Raw genomic sequence first — 10834 nt, 5'->3', positions numbered from 1 at the left:
GGTATGTTTTGTGGTAAGCATAAATTATACAAGAGAGACAGTTTGCACCTTAATAGTTTAGGGACCAGCATTCTGGCAGGCAGGTTTGCTACTGCAGCACAGCTACGTTTAAACTAAGTAGCGGGGGAGAGGGGACAAACTGGATGTTTAAGAAGGAACTTGGAGGGAAAGTTAGAACAAGAGAAGTCAAGAAAGACAACTGTATCAATGAGGCAGAAAACTCAGACAGGGATCATGCTGTAAGGTTGAGTGAAATAGGGGTTGATGGGAAAGGTGAGGGCAGTAACAAATTAAAAATACTATACATGAATGCACGAAGCATTAGAAATAAGATGGATGAGCTTGAGGCTCTTTTGGAAATTGGCAGATACGATATTGTGGGGATAACTGAGATGTGGCTTCAAGTGGACAGGGCCTGGGAAATGAATATTCAAGATTACATGTGCTATCGTAAGGACAGACTGACGGGCAGAGGGGGTGAGGTGGCCATGTTGGTAAGGGCTGATATTCAGTCCCTTGCGTGGGGGGACCTAGAATCAGGGGATGTAGAGTCAGTGTGGATAGAGCTGAGAAATTCTAAGGGTAAAAAGACCCTCTTGGGAGTTATCTACAGGCCCCCAAACAGTAGTCTGGATGTCGGGTGTAAGTTGAATCAGGAGCTAAATTGCTTGTCGCAAAGATGTTATTACAGTTGTTATGGGGGATTTCAATATGCAGGTAGAGTGGGAGAATCAGGATGGTATTGGACCTCAAGAAAGAGACTTTGTGGAGTGCCTCAGAGATGGATTCTTAGAAAAGCTGGTGCTGGAGCCTACCAGGGAGAAGGCAATTCTGGATCTGGTATTGTGCAATGAACCAGAATTGACCAGGGACCTCGAAGTGATTGGGAAGTAGTGATCGTAATACAATAAGCTTCAATCTGCAATTTGAGAGAGGAGAGGGTACAGTCGGAAGTGGCAATACTTCTGTTGAGTAAAGGGAACTATGGAACTATGAGGGAGGAGCTGGCCAAAGTTCAATGGTGCAATACCTTAGCAGGGATGACAGTGGGGGAACAATGGTGGATATTTCTGGGTATAATGCAGAAAATGCATCAGTTCATTCCAAAAAGAAAGAAAGATCCTAGGAGGTGGCATGGGTGGCCGTGGCTGACGAGGGAAATTAAGAAACATATAAAGTTAAAAGAGAAAAGGTATAACATAGCAAAGATAAATGGGAAAACGGAGGACTGGGAGGCTTTTAAGAACAATAGAGGATTACTAAAAAGGAAATATACAGAGAAAAAAATGAGGTACGAAGGTAAACTGGCCAAAAATATAAAGGAGGATAGTAAAAGCTTTTTTAGATATGTGAAAAGCAAAAAAAAATGGTTAAGACTAAAATCAGGCCCTTGAAGACAGAAACAGGGGAATATATTACAGGGAACAAAGAAATGGCAGAAGAATTGAACTGGTACTTCAGATCTGTGTTCACTGGGGAAGACATAAGCAATCTCCCTGAGGTAACACTGGCTGAAGGACCTGAACTTAAGGGAATTTATATTTGCCAGGAATTGGTGTTGGAGAGACTGTTAGGTCTGAAGATTGATAAGTCCCCAGGGCCTGATGGTCTACATCCCAGGGTACTGAAGGAGGTGGCTCGAGAAATCGTGGATGCGTTGGTGATTATTTTCCAGAGTTCGATAGATTTGGGATCAGCTCCTGCAGATTGGAGGGTGGCTAATGTTGTACCACTTTTTAAGAAAGGTGGGAGAGAGAAAGCAGGAAATTGTGGACTCGTTAGTCTGATCTCAGTGGTGGGAAAGATGCTGGAGTCTATTATAAAGGATGAAATTATTACACATCTGGATAGTAGTAACAGGATAGGACAGAGTCAGCATGGATTTATGAAGGGGAAATCGTGCTTGACTAATCTTCTGGAATTTTTTGAGGAAGCAACTCTGAAGATAGACGAGGGAGATCCAGTAGATGTAGTGTACCTGGACTTTCAGAAAGCTTTTGATAAAGTCCCACATAGGAGGTTAGTGAGCAAAATTAGGGTGCATGGTATTGGGGGCAAGTATTAACTTGGATTGAAAGTTGGTTGTCTGATAGGAAACAAAGAGTAGTGATAACCGGCTCCATTTCGGAATGGCAGGCAGTGACCAGTGGAGTACCGGAGGGATCAGTGCTGGGACCGCAGCTTTTTACAATATATGTTAATGATATAGAAGATGGTATTAGTAATAACATTAGCAAATTTGCTGATGATACTAAGCTGGGTGGCAGAGTGAAATGTGAGGAGGATGTTAGGAGATTACAGTGTGACCTGGACAGGTTAGGTGAGTGGTCAGATGCATGATAGGTGCAGTTTAATATGGAAAAATGTATGGTTATCCACTTTGGTGGCAAGAACAGGAAGGCAGATTACTACCTAAATGGAATCAATTTAGGTAAAGGGGCAGTACAGAGAGATCTGGGTGTTGTTGTACTCCAGTCAATGAAGGTAAGCATGCAGGTACAGCAGGTAGTGAAGAAGGCTAATAGCATGCTGGCTTTTATAACAAGAGGGATTGAGTATAGAAGCAAAGAGGTTCTTCTGCAGCTGTACAGGGCCCTGGTGAGAGCACACCTGGAGTATTGTGTGCAGTTCTGGTCTCCAAATTTGAGGAAAGACATTCTGGCTATTGAGGGGGTGCAGCGTAGGTTCACGAAGTCAATCCCTGGAATGGCGGGACTACGTTACACTGAAAGACTGGAGTGACTGGGCTTGTATACCCTTGAGTTTAGAAGACTGAGCGGGGATCTGATTGAGACATATAAGATTTTAAAGGATTGGACACTCTGGAGGCAGGAAACATGTTTTCGCTGATGGGTGAGTGCCGAACCAGAGGACACAGCTTAAAAATACGGAGTAGACCATTTAGGACAGAGATGAGGAGAAACTTCTTCACCCAGAGAGTGGTGGCTGTGTGGAATGCTCTGCCCCAGAGGGCAGTGGAGGCTCAGTCTCTGGATTCATTTAAGAAAGAATTGGATAGAGCTCTCAAGGATAGTGGAATCAAGGTTATGGAGATAAGGCAGGAACAGGATATTGATTAACAATGATCAGCTATGATCATATTGAATGGTGGTGCAGGCTCAAAGGCCAGAATGGCCTACTCCTGCACCTATTGTCTATTGTCTACTGTCTATAATAGTCCAAAGATTTGGGTGTTCAAGTGCATACATCTTTTAAATGTCAGAAACAGGTGCAAAACTTATTCAGGAAAGCACCTTTATGTCTAGAGGAGAGTAAGGATGCAAAAATTATGCTGCAGTTAAACAAAATCCTGACTCAATCCCACTTGGAAAACTGTGAGGGATGTGGGCACTACACCTGAGGCAGGATATATTCGCATTGAAGGAAGCTCAACATAGGTTTTAAAGAATGGTAGCTGGACTTCAGGGGTTAGATGAAAGGAGAGGTTATACAAATTAAGCCTATATTCTCTAGAATTTTGAAGGTTAAGGAGTGATCTTATTGAAGTCTTCAAGATATTAATAAGAAAAAACATGGTACAAAGCATTATTACCGCTGTTTGGGGATTCCAGAACAAGGGGGATGTTCTGATAATGAAGGCCAGACCATTCAGGAGATATATTAGGAAAAACCTCTACATGCAAAAAATAAATTGGTGGCTGCTTTGAATTCTCTTCCACAAATGGCAGTGGATGCTGGGTCAGATATTAATTTTGTATCTGAGATAGGTAATGTTTTGTTAAGCAAAAGGATTAAGGGATATGGGCCAAAGAATCAGCCACAGTTCAGTCATGATTTCATTAAATAATGGAACAGGATCAAGAAGCTAATGGTCTCCTCCTTTTCGTATGTTCCTAAAACCCACAGGCATTTTCGAAGTATATTTGGAGCAAGAGAATAACAAGGGAAAGACTAGGGGCCACTAAGAACCAAAGCATCTGTGTGTGCAGCCAGAAAACAAAACTGTGGTTTTAATAAACACTTTGCTTCTTTATTCGCTCTTGTCAGCATGTTGCAGGAATGGAAATCAGGAAGTGTAACTGTGTCGTATTTGTTCAAGTTTGCAGAAGGTATTAACAGTTTTAGCAGGCTTGAAAGTGAATAACTCCCCAGGCTCAGATGAGATGTATCCCAGGCTGCTATGAGAAGCAAAGCTCTGACATTAATTTTCAAATCATCTCTGGCCACAGGAAAGGTTCCAGAAGACAACTCATGTGGTTGAACTATTCAAAAAGATGGTAGAAGTAAACCAGGAAGTCCCAGGCCAGAGAGTTGAACTTTTGTGGCTGGAAAATTATTAGAAAAAAATTCTGAGGAACAGAATTATCTCCACTTGGAGAGGCAAGGAGGAAAGCTGTGGAGTGTACTTGATGGGCCGAACAGCCGAGATTTTAGGTTTGAAGCAAATGCAGAGCAGGGTTAAAACACTTGGGAACTCTTCTGCTACGTTTATCAGGTCAGCCCTTTTGTTTACTTACACTCCTGTATTCAAAAGACTTTCACTGGCCTTTATAAGACCATAAGATCATAAAATGTAGGAGTAGAAACGGGCTATTCATCCCATTGATTCTGCTCCACCTTTCAATGAGATTATGACTGATCTGGCAATCAACAATTTCACTTTTATGCCATTTCCCCATAACCCTTTATTCCTTCATTGACTAAAAATACTAAGACCATAAGAATTAGCTTATTTGGTGCATTGATTCTTCCCCAACCATTCAATCATGGCTGATATGTTTCTCAGTTCATTCTTCTGCCTTCTCCCCATAATTCTTGATCCTCTTATTAATCAAAGATCTAGTTTTCTGTGGCTTAAATACACTCAATGACTTGGCTCTACAGCATTCTGTAGCAATGAGTTCCATAGATTCACTCACCCTAAGGCTGATGAAATTCCTCCTCATTTCTGTTCTAAACAGTGATTCCTTCAATCTGAGGGTGTGCTCTTGAGTCGTCAACTTTCCTTCTAGTTGAAAGAGCTTCTCCTAGTCCATTCAATCTAGGTCTGTCAACATTCTGCAAGTTTAATTGAGATACCCCAGTATCCTTCTAAATTTCATTGATTGCAGATCCAGAGTCTTCAACCGCTCCCCATATGACAAGCCCTTCATCCTGGGATCAGTTGTGTTAACCACCTTTGGACCCCTCCAAAACCAGCACATCCTTCCTTAGATGTGGGGCCCAAAACTACTCCAAATGCAGTCTGACCAGATCCTTATACAACCTCAGCAGTACATCCCTGTTTGTGTATTCAAGCCCTCTTGAAATGAACGCCAACATTGCATAGCCTTTCTAATTGCCAACTGGGTCAGCCTGCTAATCTTAAGAGAATCCTGAACTAGGACTTCCTCCTCCCTCTCTGCCTCAGATTTCCATTTAGAAAATAGTTTATGCCTGTATTCTTCCTACAAAATGCATAATCACATACTTTCCCACATTGTATTCTACTAGCTTATCCAAGTTCTTCTGCAGCCCACCCACTTCCTCAACACCATCTGTCCTTCCAACTATCTTTGTATCATTTGCAAATTTTGCATCAAAGTCCTCAATTCCTTCACCCAGATCGTTAATGTATAATCTGAATAGTTGTGGTCCCAACACTGACCTCTATGGAACTCCACTTGTCACTGGTTGCTATCCTGAAAAAGATGCCATTATGCCCACTCTCTGCCTTCTGCCAGTCAGCCAATCCACTACTTATGTCCATACCTTGCCACTAACTCCATGGGCTCTTATCGCATTAAGCTTCTTCTGGCGTGGCACCTTTTCAAAAGTAATTTGTAAATCCAAATAGATCACATACACTGGCTCTCCTTTGTCTAACTTTCTTGTTACTTCCTCAATGAATTCTAACAGATTTGTCAGACTTGACATCCCTTGAAGAAGCTGTGATGACTTAGCCTGATTTTACCAAGCACCTACAAGTACACCGCAATCTCATTCTTAATAACGGACTCTAAAGTCTTACTAAGAGTTGCCAATCGGCCTATAATTTCCCATCTTATGTCTCTTTCCTTCCCTTCTTAAACAGGGGTGTTACATTAGCCTATCTAGCTCAGCCTGCTCACTTGGCAGCACATATCTTAAAATTGGAATGATATAGTGAAGATTAGCATGTGCCCCACGTAAGGATGACACATAAATTCATGAAGTGTTTCATATTTTTGCACAAGATTGATCATCAACAGGTATTGTAAAGGAAAGTTGAAAAGCACATTAAATATATTTAACAACTCAGTTCACTGCTTGTTTCACCTGCCTTTCCTTTTATCGCCTTTCTATTCAGTATGTACTCGTTTTCACTGTTGTAAAATGTCTTTGTTTCTGTAAGAAGTATTGTCAGGGTCTAAATTGCTGTTGTCTACATTTTTGTTCAAAAACAATGGGCAGAAGGAAATAAGACCTAATATTGGGGAAAACCATGTTTGGAAAGAAACTAAAGGATTCAACAAGACAATTTTCTACTGATCAATATTTCCACTATTTGCACATACTGGAATATATCTTGTCAACAGAAAACAAATAAAGTAATTCTGACTACTTCACATTTTCAATTTAAAACCACATCTGTTCGAGTTTGTTCTAAACAAAGGGTGGTTAGCTTAATGGACTAAATACAGGAAGAGAATATGAAAGCAGCTTGATAATGTACCCACTTATAAAGTTTTCTCCAGTTGACCCTTGTAGGGGGTGTCAATATGTTTATTTTATGGTCGGTATTTGAAATAGTAGAGCAATTCAATGCAGTGTGATCTTGCTGTTACAGTTTGCTGATATCAGCAAATGTAGATAAGAAAAGGAATAATAAACAGATCCATTGGGAAGTTTGATTGATGGCAAAAAATGTCTACTGCATTCTTCTTATCTATCGACAAGAGGGTTCGTTCACCTCAATTTTTTTTATTGTACTCCACATTTATTTATTGCACATATACAGTCATACACACAAATATAGCAAATCCAGGGTCCGAGTGACATAAAGTGCAGTAATGTCAGTAATGTATTTTTTTCTCCTCAAATTTCAATTGCATCTGACACATCTGATGTAATTTCACAGCAGTACATCTCTCACTTCACCAAACAATAGTGAAGCGTGCAATGAATAACAAGATATTTCAACCCAGTGACTAGTCTGTGTGTCTTGAATGCACAATTTCTTTAAGCAAAAGCTGTAACGATTTGAGTGTTTTTATTTAAGGTGTAATAGATATTATTTTGATTGTTAGTAAAAGTGAAATTGTAGCAATGATATAGATTGTAAAATATAGACTGTGTTTTAATTAATTAAGAATAAATTCATAGTACTTGTCGATAAGCTCAGAGCCGACTGTAATATTTTAGCAGGTGCTGTGTTAGAATGTTAATTGACTTTGACAGAAGCATGGATAAAAATGCATCGTGTAGTTGAAATTGCCAGCATCGAAACTGATTACCAATTATAATCACTCTGTACACTGTGACAACATACTGAGATGGAGATGTGGAGTATCTCAGCTTGCTATATTCTCCAGATTGTTTAAAGTACTGGTTGCATGTTCTGAACCCAACTGAGGTACTTGGTATGCATATTGGACCCGGCAGCCTCTTTTACATCATTTATTTATGCAGTCCTTTCAACTGTAAATCCACTGAAGTGGGGAGGGTTGGGGGGAATATCATAAAGCCACATTTCAGGGACTTGAACTCACTGCAAAATTGATGGCACTGTAAAAGAACAAACTATTTTATCATGGTAAATGTTTTCATTTTATTAGAATACTTCATCGTTACGTGTTAGCCCACCTATGGCTTTCTCATGGGAGAAAATGAAGAACAAGACTTCCATTTAATCTTCCTCGCCATCAGACTGAATATCTGGAAATGAAGATGGATGTGACACTGAGCACGAAACCACAGTGTATGACATGGCTGTCATAACCTTCCTATTTGGTTTACAAATTGGTTTATGGTTCTGTCAGTACAGTTTCATCAGCAAGCACCATGCCAAACACAGTACTGTTTGTCTGTTTAAAGCCCCAGCAAACAGGATACAGGAAATGACATAGTGACCTTACTAACAGAATAAGAAAACATCAATCTTAATTTTAAATCTCCTGCCACTGAAGCACAGAAGGCAAAAACAGTCACCTGCTTATCAGAGAGAGACCTTCCCTGCGCTTAGTGTAATAAAAAAAAGAAACTGTTTCACAAAATAAATTGTGTGGTGTTTAATTCCTTGTGAATAAAACAAGAAACACTTACATAATGAGGTCATTTTATTTCTCTAAACAGTGTAGGTATGTAAAAAAATAACTAGAGATCGTATACAAGAAGATTACAGTTTGCTTCCCCAAAGCTGTGGCATGATGCAACAGTTTTACATCCAAGGCTAATAAACCGAGGTCACACACAGGCAAAGCTAACAAACACAGCTTCAGGCATTTTGATGAAAATAATGTGGACCCATCCTCTTTGATTTTTAATATTAACCAGAGAGCCCTGGAAATAATTATCTACTGTGTACGAGTCTCCAGCAACCTAGAAAAACAACATGTTGTTCCATGTTGTTGAGGTCAAAGATGCCCCATAGCCAGCAAAGACTAACACTGACTTCATAAGGGGCTGCCTTCCACCTTCAGGAGTCTGACTAAACCTGTGCCACAGGGCTAATAGTTACTTAAAGTCTGATGCACACTTTAAATGCATGTGTTGCATTTAACCATCTCTGTTATACATAAAACTGCTAGCACTGAGAAGACCAATTCCCAATAAAAACTTCAATAAAAAGAAACATGTTGGTTCATTACCAGCAAATGCAGCCTGACAAGCCAGAAAAGACTAACACATATGAAAGTCTTCAACTGCTTGCCAACTCTAACAGTAACTCCTTAAGAACTAGATGGTTATGCAGTCAACATACCTGGACTGGGAATACATTGGTGCTGGTTAGTAAGATGGTGCAAACAAACTATTTGTGACTTACTTAACTATTTAACATTACCAACAGTGAAAACAGCCTGTCCCCTCACTTAGTAGATCTCAGGGTTGAACTCTGATGCCCTATTAGGTTTTGAATTTTACTCTGACTTCATTCAGTCCTGAGCTCAATCCTATTGTTTCATTACTCTACAGATTCCTGAGATCTGACTGTAGTTGATGTGCAGTGTACATTTCTCTACTGCTCACAGACTCCAATTTTTTCTCCAATTTTATTTTTATTCACTCATCGCATGTGGGCATCACTAGCTGGGCCACCATTTATAACCTGACCCCAGTTGCCTATAAGAGGATGGTAGGGAACTGCCTTCTTGAGCCCCTGCAGTCTATGTACTGTGGATTGACCTACAATGCCATTAAGGAGGGAATTCCAGGATTTTGATTCAGTAACAGTGAAGGAATGGCTATATATTTCCAAGTCAGGATGGTGAGTGGCTTGGAGGGGAACTTGCAGGTGGTGGTCTTCCCATATATCTGCGACTTGTCCTTCTAGATGTAAGTGTTTATGAGTTTAGAAGATGCTGTCCAAAGATCTTTGGTGAATTTCTGCAGTGCACCTTGTAGATAGAGTACACTGAGCATCGGTGATGGACAAAATGGATGTTTGTTGATGTGGTGCCAATCAAGTGGGCTACTTTGTCCTGGATGGTGTCAAACTTCTTGAGTGTTGTTAGAATTGCAATCATCCAGGCAAGTGGGGAGTAATCCATCGCATTCCTGACTCTTGCCTCATAGATGATGGACAAGCATTGAGAAGTCAGGAAGTGAGTTAATCACCACAGTATTCCTAGCCTCTGACCTGCTCTTGTAGCCACTGTGTTTATGTTGTGAGTCCAATTGGGTTTCTGGTCAACGATAACCCCAAGCATGTTGATAGTAGGCGATTCAGTGATGGTAACACTAATGAATATCAAGGGGCAATGGATAAATTGTCTCTTATTGCTGATTGTAATAGCTTGACATCTGTATGGCGTGAATCTGTTACTTGCCATTTGTTAGCCCGAGCCTGGATATTGTTCGGAACTTGTTGCATTTGAACGTGGACTGCTTCAGTATCTGAGGAGTCGTGAATGATGCTGAACATTGTGCAATCATCATCAAACACCCCCACTTCTGATCTTATGCTGGAGGGAAGGTCACTAATGAAGCAACTAAAGATGGTTGGGCTTAGGACACTATCCTGAGGAACTCCTGTAGAAATGTTCTCGATCTGAAATGACTGAAGTCCAACAATCACAACCATCTTCCTATTTGCCAAGTATAAGTCTAACCAAAAGAGAGTTTGCCCCTTAACAATCATTGATTCCAGTTTTGCTGGGACTCCTGATGCCACACTCAGTCAAATGCAACCTTGAGGTCAAGAGCTGTCACTCTCACCTCACCTCTGGAATTCAGCTCGTTTGTCCATGTTTGAGCCAAGGCTGTAATGAGGTTAGAAGCTGAATGGCCCGATTGAACCAAAACTGGGCAAAACTGAGCAGGTTATTGTTGAGTAGGTGCTGCTTGATAGCACTGTTAAAGTCACCTTCAGTCACTTTATTGATAACCAAGAGTAAATGGGTAGGATTAATTGGCCTGGTTGGATTTGTCCTGCTTTCTATGAGCAGTATGGACCTGGGTGATTTTCTGTACTATCGGGTAACTGTCAGTCTTGTAATTGGGCTGGAAGAGCTTGGCTTGGGAAGTGGCAAGTTCCAGAGCACAAACCTTCAGTCATATTGCCGGCATGTTATTAGGGCCCATAGACTTCGTAGCATCCACTATCTACAAATGTTTCTTGCTGTCACATCTATGAATTGAATTGGCTGAAGACTGGTATTTAGGCACCATTGGAGGAGGGCAAGATGGATCATAT

General features: G+C 40.7%; 1 non-coding gene across 1 annotated transcript; it reads left to right on the top strand.

Annotated features, from left to right (window-relative positions):
• Positions 1-6063: 6063 nt before the first annotated feature.
• LOC132829990 (U6 spliceosomal RNA) lies at positions 6064-6169 on the top strand. The gene has a single exon (XR_009646296.1). It is a non-coding gene; the product is annotated as a U6 spliceosomal RNA (small nuclear RNA).
• Positions 6170-10834: the final 4665 nt, after the last annotated feature.

The sequence above is a fragment of the Hemiscyllium ocellatum genome, chromosome 2 (genome assembly GCF_020745735.1).
Source record: "Hemiscyllium ocellatum isolate sHemOce1 chromosome 2, sHemOce1.pat.X.cur, whole genome shotgun sequence".
Taxonomy (NCBI): domain Eukaryota; kingdom Metazoa; phylum Chordata; class Chondrichthyes; order Orectolobiformes; family Hemiscylliidae; genus Hemiscyllium; species Hemiscyllium ocellatum.
Note: the sequence above shows the minus strand (reverse complement) of the source record. Positions and strands in the feature narration are given on the sequence as shown.